The following is an 18910-nucleotide window of genomic DNA, read 5'->3' on the forward strand; positions in this document are numbered from 1 at the left end:
CGTCTGTCTGTGGAGTGTTCTCCTAACTGGCCTCTTTGTCTGGCCTCCGTGGGAGAGGATGTGCCTCCTCCTGAAGAGACTTGCTGTGTCAGGTTGGAGGATAGGGAGGGGGGGCTCCACCTTCTCAGAGGAGAAGGGGAGGGGGAAAGCTGGAGGAGGCAGAGATTGGGATATAAAGTGAACAAAAAAATATTGTTTTAAAAGTTGAAGACTCCAGTTCTGTTCCTAGTGCCCTAGGTGACTCACGACCATCTGTAAATCCTACTCCACACATCTCTTTCGAGGTGCGATTGGTTCAGGCATCTCTAAGACACATGCTGACCCCATAACTAATCTTTTTTGCCCATCCCTCGTCCATATCCATATCGGACTTTTCTGTAAATGCATTGAGAAAGTCTCATCTGCAGCTAAAGACTTAAAAATCTTATTCAGAACATTAAAATTCTGTAAAAAAAATTCCTCCCCGCAATTATTGGTTCCAGAGCTCTAGAGTCTCACTTTCTAGACACATAAACTCAACCCTCTCCTGCTCGCCTCTACAGACTTCGTTTTTTAAAGCTGTGGGCCTCTGGGAAGCTGCGAGTAACAGGAGAAGGGGAAACTGGAAGGATTCTAACAGGAAGCTTCAGACTTGGGGACCTCAGAGACTGGGGTGGGGCGTTACGTAAGTCATTGAGGTTTCTATAACTAAATTTCTGCATTTTGAAGCAGGCTAGGTAGGGGTGCTTTCTTCATGGGCTGCCCCCAAATTACATGGCTCCTAGTGTTTACTTTCTGTGATCAAATATCTGAGATGGCTCAGCGGTTAAGTGCACTGACCTTCTTCCAGAGATCCGGAGTTCAAATCCCAGCAACCACATGGTGACTCACATCTGCAATGAGATCTGATGCCCTCTTCTGGTGTGTCTAAAGACAGCTACAGTGTACTTACATATAATAGTAAATCTTTGGACCGGAGGGAGTGGGCCCGGAGGGAGTGGGGCCAGAGAGAGCAGAGGTCCTGAGTTCAATTCCCAACAACCACATGATGGTTCACAACCATCAGTACAGCTACAGTGTACTCATATACATAAAATAAATAAGTCTTTAAAAAATATCTGAGAACAGCAATTTAAAGAAGGTAGGGCTTAATTTGGCTCATAATTTGAGGGTATAGTTTGTCATCGTGGGACATGCATAGTAGCAGGACCATGTGGCATCTAGTGAAGCCATTACAAGCGTGAAGAGACGAGAGACAAGGAGCAATTTTCCTCCTCTGTATTCAATCGAGACCCTTGCTGATAGCTGGGTCTGCCTACATTTAGGATGGGTCTTCTCTCCTCAGTTAAACCTTTCTGCCAATACATTCATAGACACACCTAGAGATTGTATCCATGGTGACTTTTAAATCCAGTCAAGTTAAAAGTGAACATTAATCAACACATAAATATTGGAACGGGTTTTCTATTTATTTATTTATTTACTTGTTTTTATTTAATTTCTTGAAACAGGGTTTCTCTGCATAGCCCTAACTGTTCTAGATAGCCCTCTGTAGACCAGGCCAGCCTCGACCTCACAGAAGTCCACATCTCTATGCCTCCAGAGAATGGGGACTAAAGTTAGGTACCATCACCCCACACTCAGCTATAGCAGGGTTCCTTACATAGAGTAATAGTGGAGAACTGCTGTGAGGGAACTGTAGAGATGGCTTCTGCTATTTGAGAAGATCACACCCACATAACAGCTCTAACTCTAGTATCCAGAAGATCCAAAACCCTTCTCTGGCCATCCAGAGTATCAGCCACACACTCGTGGTTCCCAGACATACATGCCATTGAGACACCTTTACACATAACTTCTTTAAAACAAAACAAAAAAGTTGTCTGAAACACTGGTTCCATCACCAGTAACAGCCCTTCAAAAATTGCATCTTCTTTGTGTTGTGGGGGGAGTAATATATATTTAAATATTTCCTAATTGATGCACATGAAGTGGATTCTCTATCTAGAATATTTATATAATAATCTAACAAGGCTATATTACACATATAATAAGAATTAATTCTAAAAAGCAATTTCTAGATCAAAGTACTTGCTTATTTTTATGTCTGGTAATTCTTACTGAATTATCCTGAAACGAGGAGAAACAAGACATTTAAAAAAGAAAAACCAAAATATGTTTAGACCTGCACATAGGTACATGGCCAAGGTGCATGTTTGTCGCCTGGGAATTGCTATTTATTTGGAATAAAAAACTTTGAGTTGACAGTTTCAACTTTGAGAGTCAACCTTGAGGCTGACTTTTCCAGGACAGCCTACAAACCTTGAGGAGGATTCTTGTGGTCAAAAGGCCTTCCCTAACCGGGAATTGAACCCGGGCCGCGGCGGTGAAAGCGCCGAATCCTAGCCACTAGACCACCAGGGAGCGACAGGATGTAGGCTGAACCCGGGTCGTGATGGTAAAAGTGCCTAATCCTAGTCACAAGACTACCAGGGAATAACAGAATTTGAATGGCATGTCATGAAGTAGGGTATTTACAAATAAATGCCGACTGGACCAGAAACTGAAGACTAGCAGGTATCAAGTCTGGTTACATCCACCCCCAGCGCCCTACAGCCTCTGTTCCACCTCTCATCTTTCCCGGGGCCAGGTGGTGCACTGGGCTGTGATGGGAGGAACAGCTAAGACAGGGGCTACTTGGCCCTGGCCATTTCACAGGTGTTGTCTCCTGCACCTTCTCTCCATTGGCTCTTCTTCAACAGCCTTCCATGACAGTCTTCAAGTGAGCACAGGCCAGGCACAACATACACCAGGTGGCCATGAATCACATCTCCTCTACAGAAACAAACGTGTAGAGGTCACTACATAACCAGGGAAACGATCTGCTTTAGAAAGAAAATTGGGAAAGTGTAAGCCACATGGGGCACAAACTAAGATATGCTCTTTTCAAAAATAATAAAGTCACGGTGTGCGGTACCGCAGCACTCTGGAGGAAGAGTTGAAAGAAGAGAGCCAGGGCAGCGTGAGATTCATAAAACCTTCTCTCAAACATAAAAGGTAGCAGTACTAGCTGTGTGCTGCAGAGTGGCTATGTTGATGTTCTCTGTGGTGGTAACCTTGTTACTAGAGCAATCACTTGAACTTCAGGTTTCCTGCCACTGACGACGGGATACCCAGTCCACCTCAATTTGCAGGTGAAAAAGGTAGGGGCCACATGCTTTAGCTGTTTAAGGGTTGGCAAAGGCATAAGGATCTTTTTATCTCGAAGGGGAGTCGGGGTGGGGGTGTGGTGGGAGAGCGCATCCGTTTAAGGAATTTGAGACTCACGGTTTAACATTGATATCCCATCAGTAGGGTTAGGGTGTCCAGACCCGAGAAGGGTGTCGGTTTGGGCTTGTTCGTCCATCTGCCACTGATAATGATGTTTAGCTGTCCGCCCGGGAGAGAGAGGACAAAAAGCTGTTTAAAATGACAGCAGGAGTCTCAGGTAGGTGTAAATTTAGAACATTTAGGTTAACATTCCTTTGCTGGGCTTCCCTTCGCGAAGGGAGTGGGCGCCACGCACCCGCCAGCGTCTCCCCGATGCTGGAATTCCGCTGCCACCCATGAGAACCCCACGCTGACCAGGCAACGCCCGGGTGACCAACAGGACCCAGAGAAGGAGCCCATGTGCGCTTTAGGATCGGGATGTAGCCTTAGTGGGTTAATCCGCTCTAATTGCCCGGTGGCGGCAGCGCGAGTTCCTCGCTAGATGACCCCAAATAAAGGGCGCTGTGTGTGTGTGTGTGTGTGTGTGTTTTATTCGGGAATATTTTGACCAACTTGCTACCTCCAAATGGGGGAGGGGAGATTGGAGAGCCAGTTCAATGGTTAAGAGATCTATTGACTGTTCTTCCAGGGTTTGGATTCCCAGCGTTTATGTTGCCTGCTCACAACTTTTAATAATTCCAGCTCTAAGCTGGGCGTGGTGACGCACGCCTTTAATCTCAGCACTTGGGAGGCAGAGGCAGGCGGATTTCTGAGTTCGAGGCCAGCCTGGTCTACAGAGTGAGGTCCAGGACAGCCGGGACTATACAGAGAAACCCTGTCTCGAAAAAACAAACAACAACAACAACAACAACAACAAATCCGGCTCTAGGGAAATCCAATGCCTTCTGTGGGCACCTGCGCGCGCATGAGCGCGCACACCCACACCCACACACGCACGCGCACAAAACACATACACACACACACGCGCACACACACACACACACACACACATTTTAGGAAGTGAGTGGGCTGTGATTGAGAGGTGCTATCTCGCTGAGATGCTGTCAGGCTGAGAAAGCCTAGAGAAGTGGGGTCCCAGGCAAACTCACCAGAGGCTCCCGTGTAAACAGTGCACGCTGGTTCTGCATACCGTGACCTCAGTACACTGGAGGCTGAGGTGAATTTGATGCTAGCTTGGGTTAGAGAGTTAGATGTTATGTGTTTGCCTAGCTCCAAACCAAAGAGTCCAGGCTATAAAGCAAAGCAGAGACGTTGCCGATCAGAAAGGTAATTTCCAGTTAGGTAGATTCCATTCTGAAAAATCAAACATAACTCTTTGTTTTGTTTCTTATGATCACTTTATAGATTTTTCTCTTGCCCTTCCCGGCAAAGTGCAAAATTCCCTTCATTTTCCCACAATTATAAATGAGTGATCAAAGAAATTTTAATTAAAACCTTAACGAACACAGGTTTATCTTTAACAGTCCAAGGCTGACTGTATATGCACACATTACTATTTTGAGATATAATGTTGAATTTTATCTATGTGTTTTATGAGGCCTTGGATACATATATCCTATGGCCCTGCAGTGAGTGGTTTGGGTACCTTTGGATAATATCTACTTTAAAAATAAAAAATTTCAGTTGTGATAAGGAAATTAAAATGGAATAAATAACCAACTTTCAGAAAACTGTGTGTTTAAATGTCAGAGCCAGGTCTCTGGCTTGGCCAGCACACATGGATTTCAGGAGGTGTGATCTAGGTTAATAATTTTATAACCTTAAAGATCACTCATTCTTATTTCGTTCAATAAACATGTGTGTGAATTTTTTGAAGGAAAAAACTTAACCTAAATGAATCACACACACACACACACACACACACATATATATACATACACACACACATATGTATACACACAAACACACACACACACACACACAACCAGGAAGGTCCCTCCAGTCCTTCCTATTGTAGAGTTATATTTGTATGTTAGCGGTGGGTTGTGTGAACCATCATGGGTTCCAGTTGTCCAAGGATGAGGATGGGTGTCCCAGATCACACCCTTTCATCCATGAGATTCCATAGAGGAGGAATAGAATATCAGGCCAAAGAAATACTTTTTTTATTTTTGAGGGGGAAATTTCTTCTCAGGACAGGGAAGTGTAGTAAATGAAGGAAGACCATGTCACTCTTGATGGGGGCTCTTGTCTGTTTTTACGAAAATAGAGGATTTGCCTTCAGTTTCTCATTTCCTGCGGTGCAGATCAAATAAAACCGCACAAAACTAATAACTAAGAAAATGGATGATAAAGTTTCTTATACAACTAACGACTAATGTAGGACAGTACTGCGTGTAGGTTCCATGGTGTAATGGTTAGCACTCTGGACTCTGAATCCAGCGATCCGAGTTCAAATCTCGGTGGGACCTCTCTCTTTACTTCGAGTAAAAGAGCACTTTTCTTTCACTTCGTTCCTGACCTTATAAAAGGTTTAAGTTCATGGTCCTTTCCCAGGCTTCCTTTGTCTTCAGGTGACCTGAGCTTCGTGGCCCCCAGGTCAGTCTCTGACTTAGCGGATGTTAGCTGGACACGGAGACTCTCCCTTGTGTCTGCTTTCTGGTACAGGCTACAATGCAGCTTCTGGAGCCTCGACAATACTGAACTTCAGTTCACCGTTTTGCATTCAGGTCCGGTCGGAATTTCCACAACTGTGGACTCAGCTCCACGCATGGGATTCAAGCTTGGTCTGGCTTTTGCGGCTTGAGGTCTGGGAGGGCGATGTTGCTTGGCAGCGCGTTGGCAGAAAGGGAACTCCGCGTTCCGCTGGTGGATCTGTAGGAGCTTGGATGGGAAACGGTAACTGGATAAGGACAGTTAACGATTGCATGAGCAGGATGAAATTTGAAACGAGAATTAGAACCGAAGGAATGCAGGCAGCTTGGCTGCAGAAAAGACTCAAAAGCACCGGGACAGAAATTAAAAATTGTAAAAATCTATGTAAAATCGTTTTAAAACCCCCAATGAAAAAAACAGACAAGCTTTTCTTTCTTTCTTTCTTTTTTTTTTTTTTTCTTTTTACCCCCTCTGGTTCTTTGTTTCTCATTATGGATCGATGTGAGCCACCAAATGGCTCCTGGATTTGAACCTGGTTTTAAAGCAATATGTGCTCTGAGCCGCTGAGCCATTTCATCAACCCCAAGGACTACTTTAAAACTGTACCAAATCCCCTCGTGATCCACCTGCCTTCCCAGTAGTATTTATTCCAACAACTGCTCCCCCAACATTTTATTACAAACATTTGTTTCTAGATCTGCGTTCTCAACAAGCGCTCTTCTCACGCGTCCCACATCCACTCCATTCCCTGTGCTTTCACGCATGGGCTACAAAAACAAAACAAAACAGAAAACAAACAAACAAAAACAAAACCCCACAACTTTTAAAAACAAATACATTTGGCAAACACATGAAGAACACCTGTATTCCCACAGCCTATAATTTCCTAGGGCTAACTTGATGTCTTTTCCGTGCAATTTCTTTTTAAGCTGCTGTGAAAGTTGATTTTAGTCGTCACTTTAGCTGGGATTATTAGATATCCAGAACTACATCAGGGTGTCTATCCTATCCGTGGGACCTTTTCCAGAAAAGATTGTATCTTAGTGTGGTCCCGAAAAAATAAAGTATCCAGAAATCACATTTATGAAATGAATCTGACATACTAGAAAAACAGTCGCCCTTACTGTTTTTGCATATATGATTTATTTTTATAGACACAGACATTTTCTTTTTTTTTATATTTATTTATTATATGTAAGTACACTGTAATTGTCTTCAGACACACCAGTAGAGGGTGTCAGATCTCATTTCAGGTGGTTGTGAGCCACCATGTGGTTGCTGGGATTTGAACTCTGGACATGGGTGCTCTTACCCACTGAGCCATCTCACCAGCCCCAGACATCTTCTAATATCTCAAATCCCACAAGAGTTCCTTTGGCTGTTTCTACTTTTTAAATATGAAAGTATGTTGTCCTAGCAGAATGGACGACCATCATTGGTGGTGATGGATTTTGTCACTCTGGTCACCTCTTCAACCACCACCATCAGACTTCCATGATCAACTTGTGTTTTATATTGTATTCTGCAAAGACAGTCTTCACATTTGGCAGAAATACCTAATTCACACTGTCCTTGAAATGTTTACTAGATCGCCTTTAGTGAACAGAAGACATCTTTGATGTAGTGCTCCGGGAAGAGGTGACTTCTTTCGCGGTGACTCACCTGGGGCTGGACGAGAGCAGCCTTGGAGGAAGGCTGGGTTAGGGGTGGGTGGAGGATAGACGGTCGGTTCTTGGTAAGGCTCTCCGGCTCTCTTTTTAGAGACCGAAGCAAGCAGATGACTTTCGAGATTGCAAGTGTCTTGACGCCCATTTGGAACTGAGCTCCTACTTTCTCGGATACTCGGTTCGAACCCCTGAATTCGTGTATTCTCAGACCGGTTTTTGCGAAGTCAGGTCACCACAGCCTCCTGGCGCTGCTATTCTGGCTCCATTGCGCTCGGTTACAAATCCCCTGTCATGCGCAGAGTAGAGCTTTATATTCAAACTCCCCCTTATCAGCTTTTGCTTGTAGATTGTTTAACCTTAATGAGCATTGGAAGCTGTGGCTGAAGGCGATCCCTGAGACACCGCAAGGGTAGAGAGCCACAAAGCATGGTCCTCACTGTGTGACAGCTGCGGTTATCTGCAGGTTGTACCCTCTCCTGGAACATTCTCTACCGCTGCCAGCCAACAGTTTGTCTTTATGTGTTAGAAACACATTTCTTAACTAATCTAGTAGTAAGCACATTCCCCGCCCCCCCCCCCCCCCGACATGCTGGGATTAAAGGCAAATGACAGTACCGCCCCATGCTTTTGCTCTTAAACTCCAACAAAATTGTCCTCAAGTTATCCTCTGGAAATGTTTAAAAAAATTTTTTTTTTAACCTAAAAACAAGAACCAGCATTCGGCCCCTTGTTTCCATAGTGACAGTAGGCGTGCATTCTCTTGCAAGTTTTTATACTCTAATTTTTAAAAAATAGTCTCTTTGGCAATATTTTCAAGCGTAATATTTTTATTATTTATTTAGGAATTTCACATCATGCATCCCGATCACGATCACTCCCAGTGCTCCCAAGTCCACTCCCCTTCCCTTGTGACATCGCCCCCACAAAGAAAGAGAAGCAAGGGGAAGAAAAGAAAAAAAAGGAAAAACCAAGCCAAGTCCATTTTGTGTTGTCCATATACTCACTGGGGTACAGACAGACTCCCTGTGGCCAGCTGCCCAAGGGAAGCTGAACGCTTCTCCAACTGAACCCGCCAGAAGCCATCAAAGTGGAAAGCCACACTTCAACATCCTAGTTACAGTTTTTTAAGAGTTCTCTGATGGCTTCCTTTCTAGGCTCTTATTGTTTTCAGGGGTGTGGTGGGGGTGGGGTTTGTGGTGAAGGTAGGGGTTGTCATCGAAGCCTTCTGCAGTCCTCTTTTTGAATTGCCAGTCTGCAGACATCGATACTACTTCCAGAGTAGCTTTCTTGCCCTTTACAGTCAGGGGGTGCACAAATATTGGTTTCTGGAAACAGCATGGACTGTGAATACCCGCTTGGTTTCCGATGACAGTATTGCCTGCGGATATCAACATGGCTGTCAAGCAAGGGTCAAGGGCCAGCATGGTCTCTCGAAGAAGTATGGATCACAGAGGTCTTTCTTTCGAGGAAGTCCAATCTAGTAAATGGACCATTCTTCATCTTGAACATCCTGTCGCTGTTCAGAACCAGGGCAGTCGTGCGGTTGGGCAGCTTGTTTCAAGTTCTGAGGCTGAGTGTGCACAAGCTCCAGGCTGCACACCACCCCAACAGCCCTACATCTGATGACTGTTCCTCCATCACCCCAGCAACCTTCTCTCCATCACAACCGTTGCATCTCTAGTTCTACCCCCCAGTCATTGCTCTGCTCCTCCATCTTTTTCCAGCTCTCCATTACATATTCTTTTGTCACAGTGGCAACGGAAGCTGCAGTGTGTCACACACCATACCTGTTTGTTTTAATAGCTTCTCATGCAATGAGTCATTGGTCTGGTTCGAGGCCTATGCCTTCTGCCACACCATCAGTACTGGACCCCCATTTAGACTCTTCTTAGTTATCCTGCTGTTGCCCAAAGTCATGGAGACCCCATGGCTCTGGTTCTGCAGGACCAGCTTCATCATGCGCTCCAGCAGCTCACAGATGGAGCAGATGTTGGCAAATCCTGAAAGACTGGAAATGGCAACGGGAACCCCGATGGTACCTGCTTACCTTTGAGGCAAACTCCCAGGCTGCCTGGGAGGAATTTCACATCATGCACCCCAGTCACTATCACCCTTACTTCCCAGTCTTCCTGTGTCCACTCCCCTTCCCTTGTGACGCCCCCCATCCCCAAATCTGCTTGGGAATTTATCATTCACACACATGTCTATTTTAGATTAGGGATAGCTAGAATTCATAGGTCTGTGATATATTTCAAAGAGAACTGGGAAGAGGGAAGGTAGCGGTTCTTCCCCTCCCTGTTCAGCAGAACACTAATCTGGGAATGCCTGTGAGGAGACTGACAGCAGCAGCTGGAGAAGGCTCAGGCCTGTGGTGGTTTGAATTAGCTTGGCTCTTAGGGAGTGGCACTGTTAGGAGGTGTGGCCTTCCTTGTTGGAGGACTATGTTACTGTGGGGGCAGGCTTTGAGGTCTTCTGTGCTCAAGCTACTCCCAGTGTGACATAATCTCCTTCTGCTGCATTTAGTCAAGATGTAGTACTCTCAGCCACTTCTCCAGCACCATGTCTGTCTGCAGGCTGCCGTGCTCCCCACCATGATGATAATGGACTGAACCTCTGAAACTGTAAGCCAGCCCCAATTACATGTTGCCCTTTATAAGAATTGCTGTGATCACGGTGTCTCTTCACAGCAATACAACCCAAACTAAGATACTAGGCATGCACAAAAGCAAGAAACATGGCCCATAGTGAGGAGAATAAATAAATCCTGGGCCAGAACTGATAAGTTAGAATGAGTTGAGAAAAACCTGAAGCTGTTATTTAATTGTTTTACAGGTCCAAAGACATAGAGCATATAAATATTGGAATGGCGCCGGGCGTGGTGGCGCACGCCTTTAATCCCAGCACTCGGGAGGGAGAGGCAGGCGGATTTCTGAGTTTGAGGCCAGCCTGGTCTACAAAGTGAGTGCCAGGACAGCCAGGGCTACACAGAGAAACCCTGTCTCGAAAAACCAAAAAAAAAAAAAAAAAAAAATATTGGAATGGCCAGAATTAACCTTCAGAGCCTAAAATACCATCCAAGATAATAAATTTACCAGATGGAATTAAAAGAGTGAGGAAATTAATTAATTAAGTGAGGAAAGGTTAGGATTGCAAAGCTACAGGAAGCCATTACAAAGTAAAATAATAACAAATGTTTGCCCAGGCATGAGGGCATACGCCTTTGACCCCAGTGCTTGCAGGCTGGTGGGTCTCTGAGTTCGAGGCCAGCCTGGTGTACAAAGGGAGTTTCAACACAGCTAGGGCCACAAAGAAGGGCCACAGAGAAACCCTGCCTCAGAAAACCAGAAGAAAAAAGATCGATGAAAGAAAGCGTCAGTAAGCAGTAGAGCGACTGTAAGAAGCCCAACCAGCAATTGAGGATTCTGAATGGACTGAAGGAGAAGAAAAAAAAAATTCTTTTTAAGGAACAGTGACTGAAAAATTTCCAGTTGTAATGAGATTAGCCCACCAACCTAAGGATCTGAATGGCCTCGTGTCCTAGACACTTGAGGAAAACCACACCTACACACAGAGAATTAAACTTCAACAGTAATTGGATGAAAAGTAATGGCACCTACACAAAATACAGAGCTCCTTGGTGTGCCTTTAAAGGACCCAGGGGGTGGGGGTGGGGATGGGGGTAGGGAGGGGAAGGAGGAGCATCAAGCATCAAGGGTCAAGGAGGAAGAGCCAGCTCTCTGGCCCTGCACACTACAATAACCTGTGAAAGCAGCTGCCAGCGCGAGGGAATCCTTATGGACACTAAGATCTAGTAGCATTTTAAATACCAATGTAAATAAAATCGCAACCACAGCATCACTACTCCTGTTATTTCCATCCTCTTAAAAAAAAAATCAGACTTTAAGCAAAACTAGTAAAGATGAATTACTCCGCATCTTTAAGGGGAAAAAAATGTGTAATGCAAGTAGCCATGAAGGACTTGAAGATAGACTATGATAAGTTAAAACCGGCTAAACCAGAAGTTAACGACTCAATAAGACCAGGGAAGGAATTACAGCTAATAAGCCAACAAGAGACAAGATTTTACAACTTTAACACAAGCGTTGAAAACTTGCTCTCCAGGACTCTACAGAAGCCATTGCACAAGCAACCGCAGATGTGTGCACAGAAATGGATGTTATTGTTTGTAATATGAAACACGGGATTAAAAGTCAGAAGTGTATGGGAAAGGGACAGATATTAGTTGTTTAAAAAAAAAAAAAAGGAAGGAAAGCTTAACGAATAATAGTTTTGGTCCCATCGTCCATATCCTTACAACTTTGAGAGTCTGAATTTCGTTTTGCCTTATTATGTAGAATTTGGTTAATTAAAAAAGAATGAAGGGGAAGATACGACCTGGAAGCTGAAAGTGGATGTTCCACTCGAGGTAATCCACTCGAGGTACACGTCCCCGGGTGGGCTCGAACCACCAACCTTTCGGTTAACAGCCGAACGCGCTGACCGATTGCGCCACGGAGACACATAGGAAAGGTACCTTCCCATGTCTATAAGAAACAAGGCATGTGCCTCCGGCGGCTTGGCTCTTGGTTCGTCCCCTTGCGTCTGCTGTTCTCTTCTCACCAGGATCGCCGCGGTCGGAGGTAAAGCTTGCTCTCCGACCGGGTGAGCGAATTATAAGGAAATCAGAAACCAAAAGACGCATGAGTTAGTTCCAGTGGGCCCAAAATTGGGCACCAAGCTACCAGGGCTCAGATCGGAACCGATGTGACCCTGGGCTCACGCTAGACCACCACCAAGCATTCCAAACACGAATTCCTTTATCTCTAGTGGCTTTTGTTTTTAAATTTACAAACATTTACTTAGAAAAACAAAACAAAAAACTGCCTTATTGAGGAGCAGTAAACAGTAGATGGCTTTGCAGTTCAGCTAAGCAGCCTCGTTTTTCTCTGCCGTCTTCCTGTTTTTCTTCCCCTCCGAACACATTTTTCTTCTCTGACCGACTTTCTCTCTCCTCCCTTACTTCCGCGACTCTCTCTTAATTCTCTCGCCTTTTCTAGCTCTCGCTCGCTACCCTACGGGTCGCAGCCAAGTAGGGCTGGAGTAGGAGGGAGGCCCCATGCCACGGGTGCTGGTCAGGAGAAACCTTGGATTTTTCTGTGTGTCTCCATAAAGCAGAAAATAGCAATTAAACCGCACCAGCTCTCTTGTTCCGGCTTTTGATTAGAGAGCAGTGAGAAGGGCGAGCGCTTGAGAACTGCGGACGCTCTGCTCCCCTTGCTTGCGTGTCAAAAGGAAGGGGTTGAGGGTGACAGAAAAGAAGAAAGAAACATCATTAAACGGAATCAGCCTTGAAGTGCGAAGTCTAAGAGAAAGTGAAAAGAGACCATGGGAGAAAGCTAACGTGCCCAGCGTAGCTGCCTCTTTTAGGTTGACTTCAAACTCAGACTCAGCTTTTCCAAGTGCTGGACTTAAAAGAATGACCCATTGCATCCAGACTAGAATGTGACTTTCCTTCTGGTCCCAGCAGCCAGAGTCTGCAGAGTGGAGACCCCCACAGTCGTCGAGTGCCTCAGTTTGGTGCACTGGGTCATGGGCCAGTCCACAGAGGTCATCCTTTGAATAGACACTTGGGACTAAACTCATTCGCACAATGTGGTATCTCCCCTGCCAGTTAAATAGGAACGTTGTTGTGGATGCAGTAAAAGCCTCGTCTATCTTCAAATCGACTGAAGATTACGACCTCCCCTCCTACGCCATTATAATTCTCAGTTCCTCTGTGTAAGAGACTGGAGCGACTTTCATATGACGACGCACTGCTCGAGACATCCACACGACGCTGTAGTGTCCAGTCAAGCAGACCATCTTTTACTGACACTCGGCCCCCAAAGCCCTGCGCCGTTTCATCTGCACACTCCGGCTGCTGACTATGCACTAACAGGGCCCCCTTCTTTCTAAGCCCACTCTTAGTCCTCTCACCAGTACTAAAACCCACTAGAGAAGCGAACTTTCCCTAGTGCCAAAACAGAGGATTTTAATCAGCTCAGGCTATCATGACGAAATACCAAAGCTTACTTACGCTTTAAACAGTTGCAGTGGTTTCTTTCATACCAGCTGTGGCTCCTACTTCCAACAGAGCAGACCTCCCAGAGGGGGAGGGAGGTCTCTCTGCGGTTTTCTCTGTCTAAGGACACTGATCTAATCGTGAAGGTGGATCCCTCATGACGCCTGCTAAGTTTGCAAAAGCTCCAAAGGCTTTGGGGAATCAGGCCTTTCACTCTTGTACTTGGAGCACCAAATATCTAGTATCTAAAACCACCATCTCTGTGAGAGAGACTAATAAGAATTTCCCCCCTCTGGATAAGAAAAGACTGCTTGTTTCCGCCCGGTTTCGAACCGGGGACCTTTCGCGTGTGAGGCGAACGTGATAACCACTACACTACGGAAACCACCTGGGAGGTCTCCTCTGAGAGATTGCTTGAGAACCGTTTACCTGCTATCCCTACCAAGTTCTAACATGAACTCTAAAGGCATTTTAAATTTGAAACGGCACGCCAGTGATCCCTCAGACAAGCAGACAGCAGCGTCTGAGTGGCCCTGTCTTAGAAGTTTGCGTCCATGAGGACGCACAGGTCCCTGGGTCAGAATCCTGCCCCTAACCAAGGTTCAAGTTCATGAACTGTGCATACGTGTCGTCCTCCGAGGGGCCACGGTGCTCTTGGGCGAAGGATCCGGGGCATTTGGGTATGTCCCAGATTCTGGGCACGTAAATCCTGCTTCTGGGAAGCGAAGGGCCGCAGCGTGGCTTTTTTTTTTTTTTTTTTTTTTCTTTCTTTCTCTTTTTTTCCTGGTGCCAGCAACCGTTACTATTCTTATCCCTTGAACAAAGCTTGTTGTGTCTATTCCACTCAGAAGTGTAGGGCTCTTCCTTTGCCACTGCGCTCTAGGTTTCCTTTGTTGCTGCTTCCTCCCCAGACTTCGAGTGACTTGCCTTCACAAGCCCTGATTCAGTGTCTCCGACCCAGGACCCAGAGGGGCCCCTCGGGTCCCGGCTGTTGTGCAACCAAAGTCCAGTACTTGATCACCTTACAAGTTAAGATCTTTGGTTTTTTGTTTGTTTGCTTGTTTTTGTTTTTAACCAAATATCAACCCAAGCCAAGCCGTGCGTCCGCAGCGTGGATTGCATTCGTTTGAGGCTCCCCCCATGACCAGGTCAAGTATAAACCACTGGAGACTCTGGGCATCGCTAACTCAGACTTGGGAACTTCTTTGGTCGTGAGGTACTTTTTCGAACCACAGGTTTAGTTTATTCTTTACAATTTTTTAAAAATTTTACTTATTTATTTTAGTACACTGTAGCTGTCTTCAGACACACCAGAAAGAGGGCTTCAGATCTTATTACAGATGGTTGTGAGCCACCATGTGGTTGCTGGGAATTGAACTCAGGACCTCAGGAGCAGTCAGTGCTCTTAACCATCTCTCCAGCTCCCCCTATTCTTTTCAATTTTGGAAGCATCTTCTTGTTGTTGTTGCTGCTGCTGTTGTGATTTCCCTGTTCAACTAGTTATGAAGTGCGATTCTTGACCCATTACAATTCACCTTACAGCAAATTGCCAGAAGGGTGGAGATAAGCTGAGTCTGAACTGATCTCAAGGAGTTGGTCCATTTTCTCCAATCCTGTTTTCCTTGGGAGAGACCCCACCTCTCATCCTCCGTAGCCAGAGACTTCCTGGTAGCTTTAAATGGTGAAATGTCGACTTTTCTCTCCCATCTTTCACAGCCTATCTTCCCCCTCCCACATCCATCTAGACCATCAGTCGTGTCTAGATCTTTTGGGGAGTATAACAAAGACAAGACTAAGTGGGCAGATATCCATTCTGGTACAGAAGTGGGAAGGGCAATGGGTGCCCAAAGACCACAGAGTCAGGTGTGCCTACTTGCCCCGCCCACCCTGCAGATTCCATAGAGACTTGGCAGGAGGCTCTGCAGGCTGGAATGGCGGCAGTATGCAGTTCTGCCTCAGACAGGAGCATCTCGAATGGTACCCCGCCTGTCCAACCTCTGCCTGATTCTAGACAACAGACCCACAAGATCAAAGGAAACAGGTAACAATAGGACAATTCAGCCAACTCCAGGGTAAATCTAGAGTCTGGTGTTAAACAGATCTCCAGTGCCTCTGCCAGCCTTTGCTCAAAATTAAGAGTTCACAAAAGGGGGCATTGTGTAGACAAAAGTTGATAGACAATTGAAAGAAAAGGCTCAGAGGAAAACAGCAGTGCCTTCGATTTTTCACAGGACCACAAGAAAAATGAGCACCCAGGACTGGAAGAGTGCAGGTGTATCGAGCATAAAGCTTGGAGATCAGTTCAGGCTCCCGGAGCCAAACCTTGCTGCACCTATCCAGGTTGTCTAAGTTCCTTCATCCCTCAGACTCCTTTAAGGGTTCCTGAGGTCTTCAAGGTCTCCCCTCCTTCTCACCCCGGTCTCTCCCTGCATCCTTCGTGTCTCTTCTGCAGTGTGACCTTGCAGAGGTCAGTTGTGAGATGTGTCCCTGACAAGGTAACAACCTCTGCCACTTGTGGACACTCCAGACATTGCAATGTTCTTTGTTAAGGCTGTGTGTCTGGTCGGTGTGCCTGTGAGATCGTTTCTGAGCTTTGGTGCACTTATCATTCATTATTTGGGTTTATCATTTAGTCTTAGTTTTCAGGTAATGAATAACACATAACAATGATAAATGCTCTTTTTGTTTTTTCGAGACAGGGTTTCTTTGTATATCCCTGACTGTCCTGAAACTCATTTTGTAAACTCAGAAATCCACCTGCCTCTGCCTCCCGAGTGCTGGGATTAAAGGCCTGTGCCACCACGCCAGGAGACAAATGCTCTTAAGTGCAATGTTTACATAGTGTTGAGTATCTTTGCTTGAAAAAGGATTGCCTTATTTACCTATAAATGACTACACATGTCTGCCACATAAAACATTCCACATGTATTTATATGTATTTGTTGAAAAAGTGAAAACTAATTTAATGGATTTTACTCGCTAAGCCCTTTCCTAGAGTAGAAATAAATGCGGATCTTAAAGCTGGATGTGGTGGTGTTCTTCATCAGGGTATCAGGAGATCAATCCATCCTTGGGCTACAAGGCCAGTGGGGGGATATGGGAGGGGTCAGGATACAGTTCTGGACCTAAATCTTGATTCTGCACCAACAAACTACACAGTAGTTGGCAATTTACTTAAACTATTTATATTCTGTTATCATTAATAAAATGTCAGCTACAGAATTAAATTACTTGAAGTTGTGATATGTAAATTTGCTTTAAGTTTGATGGAAATATAGCACTCAATAAATGTGAGTTGTCCATGTCCATTCCCACCAGTCTCTGAGGGACCATCTTCCTCTTTGCCACACACAATACTTACTAAAAATGGAAGAAGTTGCCAAGAGTACATGTGATACACAGCTCACCCTGTTAACTTAGAGAAAACGCAGAGCGAGTTGTGGGATCAGAGGAAACTGTGAATGAGTGAAGTCCTGAGGTTCGGCCTTCCCCTAGTGAAGCTCAAGAAGATACAGGCCTTCCCTCCTCAGGGAATCAAGTGCACATGTTATAGTGGGTGCAGAAAATGTCCATCATAGTGTTCTTCCCCTCACCTCCAGATAGTCACAGCCTAAAGTTAGCTAAACCCTCTGTGAGTTTGAGGACAGGTCTACAGAGTGAATTTCAGGATAGCCAAGGCTACACAGAGAAACCCTGTCTCCAAAAAACAAAAAAAGTGTGTGGCCACCATCTTGCCTGTTATAAGAAAAACATGGGAGAAACTCCTTCCTCAGACTGAGTAGTAGATTCAATCATTCCCCTTTTCTGGTCCCTTCTCTAAGATCTGATATAGCCTGGTTGGCAGGTGAAGCATTTTGTTAACAACTTAAAAGCTTGCTTGAAAAGGATGCTTGTAGGTGAGATGGCTCAGCGGGTAAGAACACTGACTGCTCTTCTAAAGTTCTGAGTTCAAATCTCAGTGAGTCCTTAGTGAGATCTGATTCAGTTACAGTGTACTTATGTATAACCTCAAAGGTCGAGAGGAGTAAGTGTCTAGATTTGCGTGTCCCTTTTAGATTAATTAAAGTATGAGCAAATATTCAGGTTACAAAACAAACCCCAGGGAATCCTCAAAACGCAAGGGACACACACAGTGTATGTACACAAAAAAAGATAAATGTCTTTAGACTATCAAATATCAGGGGAGCGCGCGAACGCAGCTCCCCCACTACCACAAATTATGCAGTCGAGTTTCCCGCATTTGGGGAAATCGCAGGGGTCAGCACACCCCAAAGTGCAATGGGTGAGCCTCGCCCTGGGAAAACCACCTTCGTGATCATGGTATCTCCCCTGCCAGGTAAGTATGCTTTCCTGGCGCCCGGCCCCGGCTCACACCCGCCGCCCCTGCACTCTTTACACACGGTCACTTCGCCCCGCCCGATCTCGGGCCTCCCTCGGCGCACACGCTGTCTCGGCGCTCCGCTGACATCTGGCGACCCGCGTTCTCTCCCACGCCGCGCGAGAAATCCCTCGCGTTTCCCCGGCGGCTGCGGACGCCGCAGCCCCTGCGCGACTCTCATCTGCATAACCCCGCCCCGTCAGCCACCCAGGAGTGACATCACGCCCCTATCTTTCGCTGCCCGGTCCCGGGCCTGTTGGACTTTCTCGTTTGCGCAGTGCTGGGGCGTTGAAGGCCCAGGGACAAGTCACCTTGCACCGTCTCTTACCCCTAACTGGCCGCTCGTGGCCACCCCCCAGGTCCCAACATCCTTGTGGCCGACTCTTTTGGGTATGGACGAACGGACGCCCGTCTTCTCCAAGTCGGAGTACAGGAGTCGGGCAGCCCTACCGCAGGGGTGTCCCTGCGCGGCTCCAACCTGCCTGCCTGCCTGCCGCGGGCCTCCGCCGCTGTTCTTTAAAAGGCTCTTGATGTATTTACCTGTCGTTTTCTGGGTTCTCTTCTACAGAAACATCACGAAACTGACACTGGGTTGGGACATTGGTATGGTGGGGTTACCCAAGTCTGGGTTCCTGGACCTGGGCACCCAATAAGCCCTCTCTGGAGTGCCTACCTCTCCCCTTCCCCCCTCCCCCTCCCCCAGGGTCTCTCAACATCCCCCCCCCCACCCGCTCCCCCCCATGCTGGAGTTCATTATGTAGACCAGGCTGGCCTTGAACTCACGGAGATTCTCCTGCCTCTGCTTCCCCAGCGGTGCAATTAAAGGTGTGTGCCCCCACACTAAGCTTTTGTTTATTTGTTTGTTTTGTTTTTGAAGTCAAGGTTTCTCTAGGTAGCCCTGGCTGTCCTGGAACTCCCTCTGTAGACCATGCTGGTCTTTCTAACTCAAGAGATTCTCTT

At 46.2% G+C, this 18910-nt stretch overlaps 5 non-coding genes across 5 annotated transcripts; 1 reads left to right on the forward strand and 4 right to left on the reverse strand.

Moving 5' to 3' along the window:
• Nucleotides 1-2331: 2331 nt before the first annotated feature.
• Trnae-uuc (transfer RNA glutamic acid (anticodon UUC)) lies at nt 2332-2403 on the reverse strand. Its single transcript has one exon. It is a non-coding gene; the product is annotated as a tRNA-Glu (tRNA).
• Nucleotides 2404-5588: 3185 nt separating this feature from the next.
• Trnaq-cug (transfer RNA glutamine (anticodon CUG)) lies at nt 5589-5660 on the forward strand. Its single transcript has one exon. It is a non-coding gene; the product is annotated as a tRNA-Gln (tRNA).
• Nucleotides 5661-11956: 6296 nt separating this feature from the next.
• Nucleotides 11957-12030, reverse strand: Trnan-guu (transfer RNA asparagine (anticodon GUU)). The gene has a single exon. It is a non-coding gene; the product is annotated as a tRNA-Asn (tRNA).
• A 1854-nt stretch (nt 12031-13884) lies between these two features.
• Nucleotides 13885-13957, reverse strand: Trnav-cac (transfer RNA valine (anticodon CAC)). Its single transcript has one exon. It is a non-coding gene; the product is annotated as a tRNA-Val (tRNA).
• A 3793-nt stretch (nt 13958-17750) lies between these two features.
• LOC115030662 (U1 spliceosomal RNA) lies at nt 17751-17916 on the reverse strand. The gene has a single exon (XR_003836268.1). It is a non-coding gene; the product is annotated as a U1 spliceosomal RNA (small nuclear RNA).
• Between the last annotated feature and the right edge of the window lie 994 nt (nt 17917-18910).

The sequence above is a fragment of the Mus caroli genome, unplaced genomic scaffold, assembly GCF_978045245.1.
Source record: "Mus caroli unplaced genomic scaffold, Mus_caroli_1 scaffold_3, whole genome shotgun sequence".
NCBI lineage: Eukaryota > Metazoa > Chordata > Mammalia > Rodentia > Muridae > Mus > Mus caroli.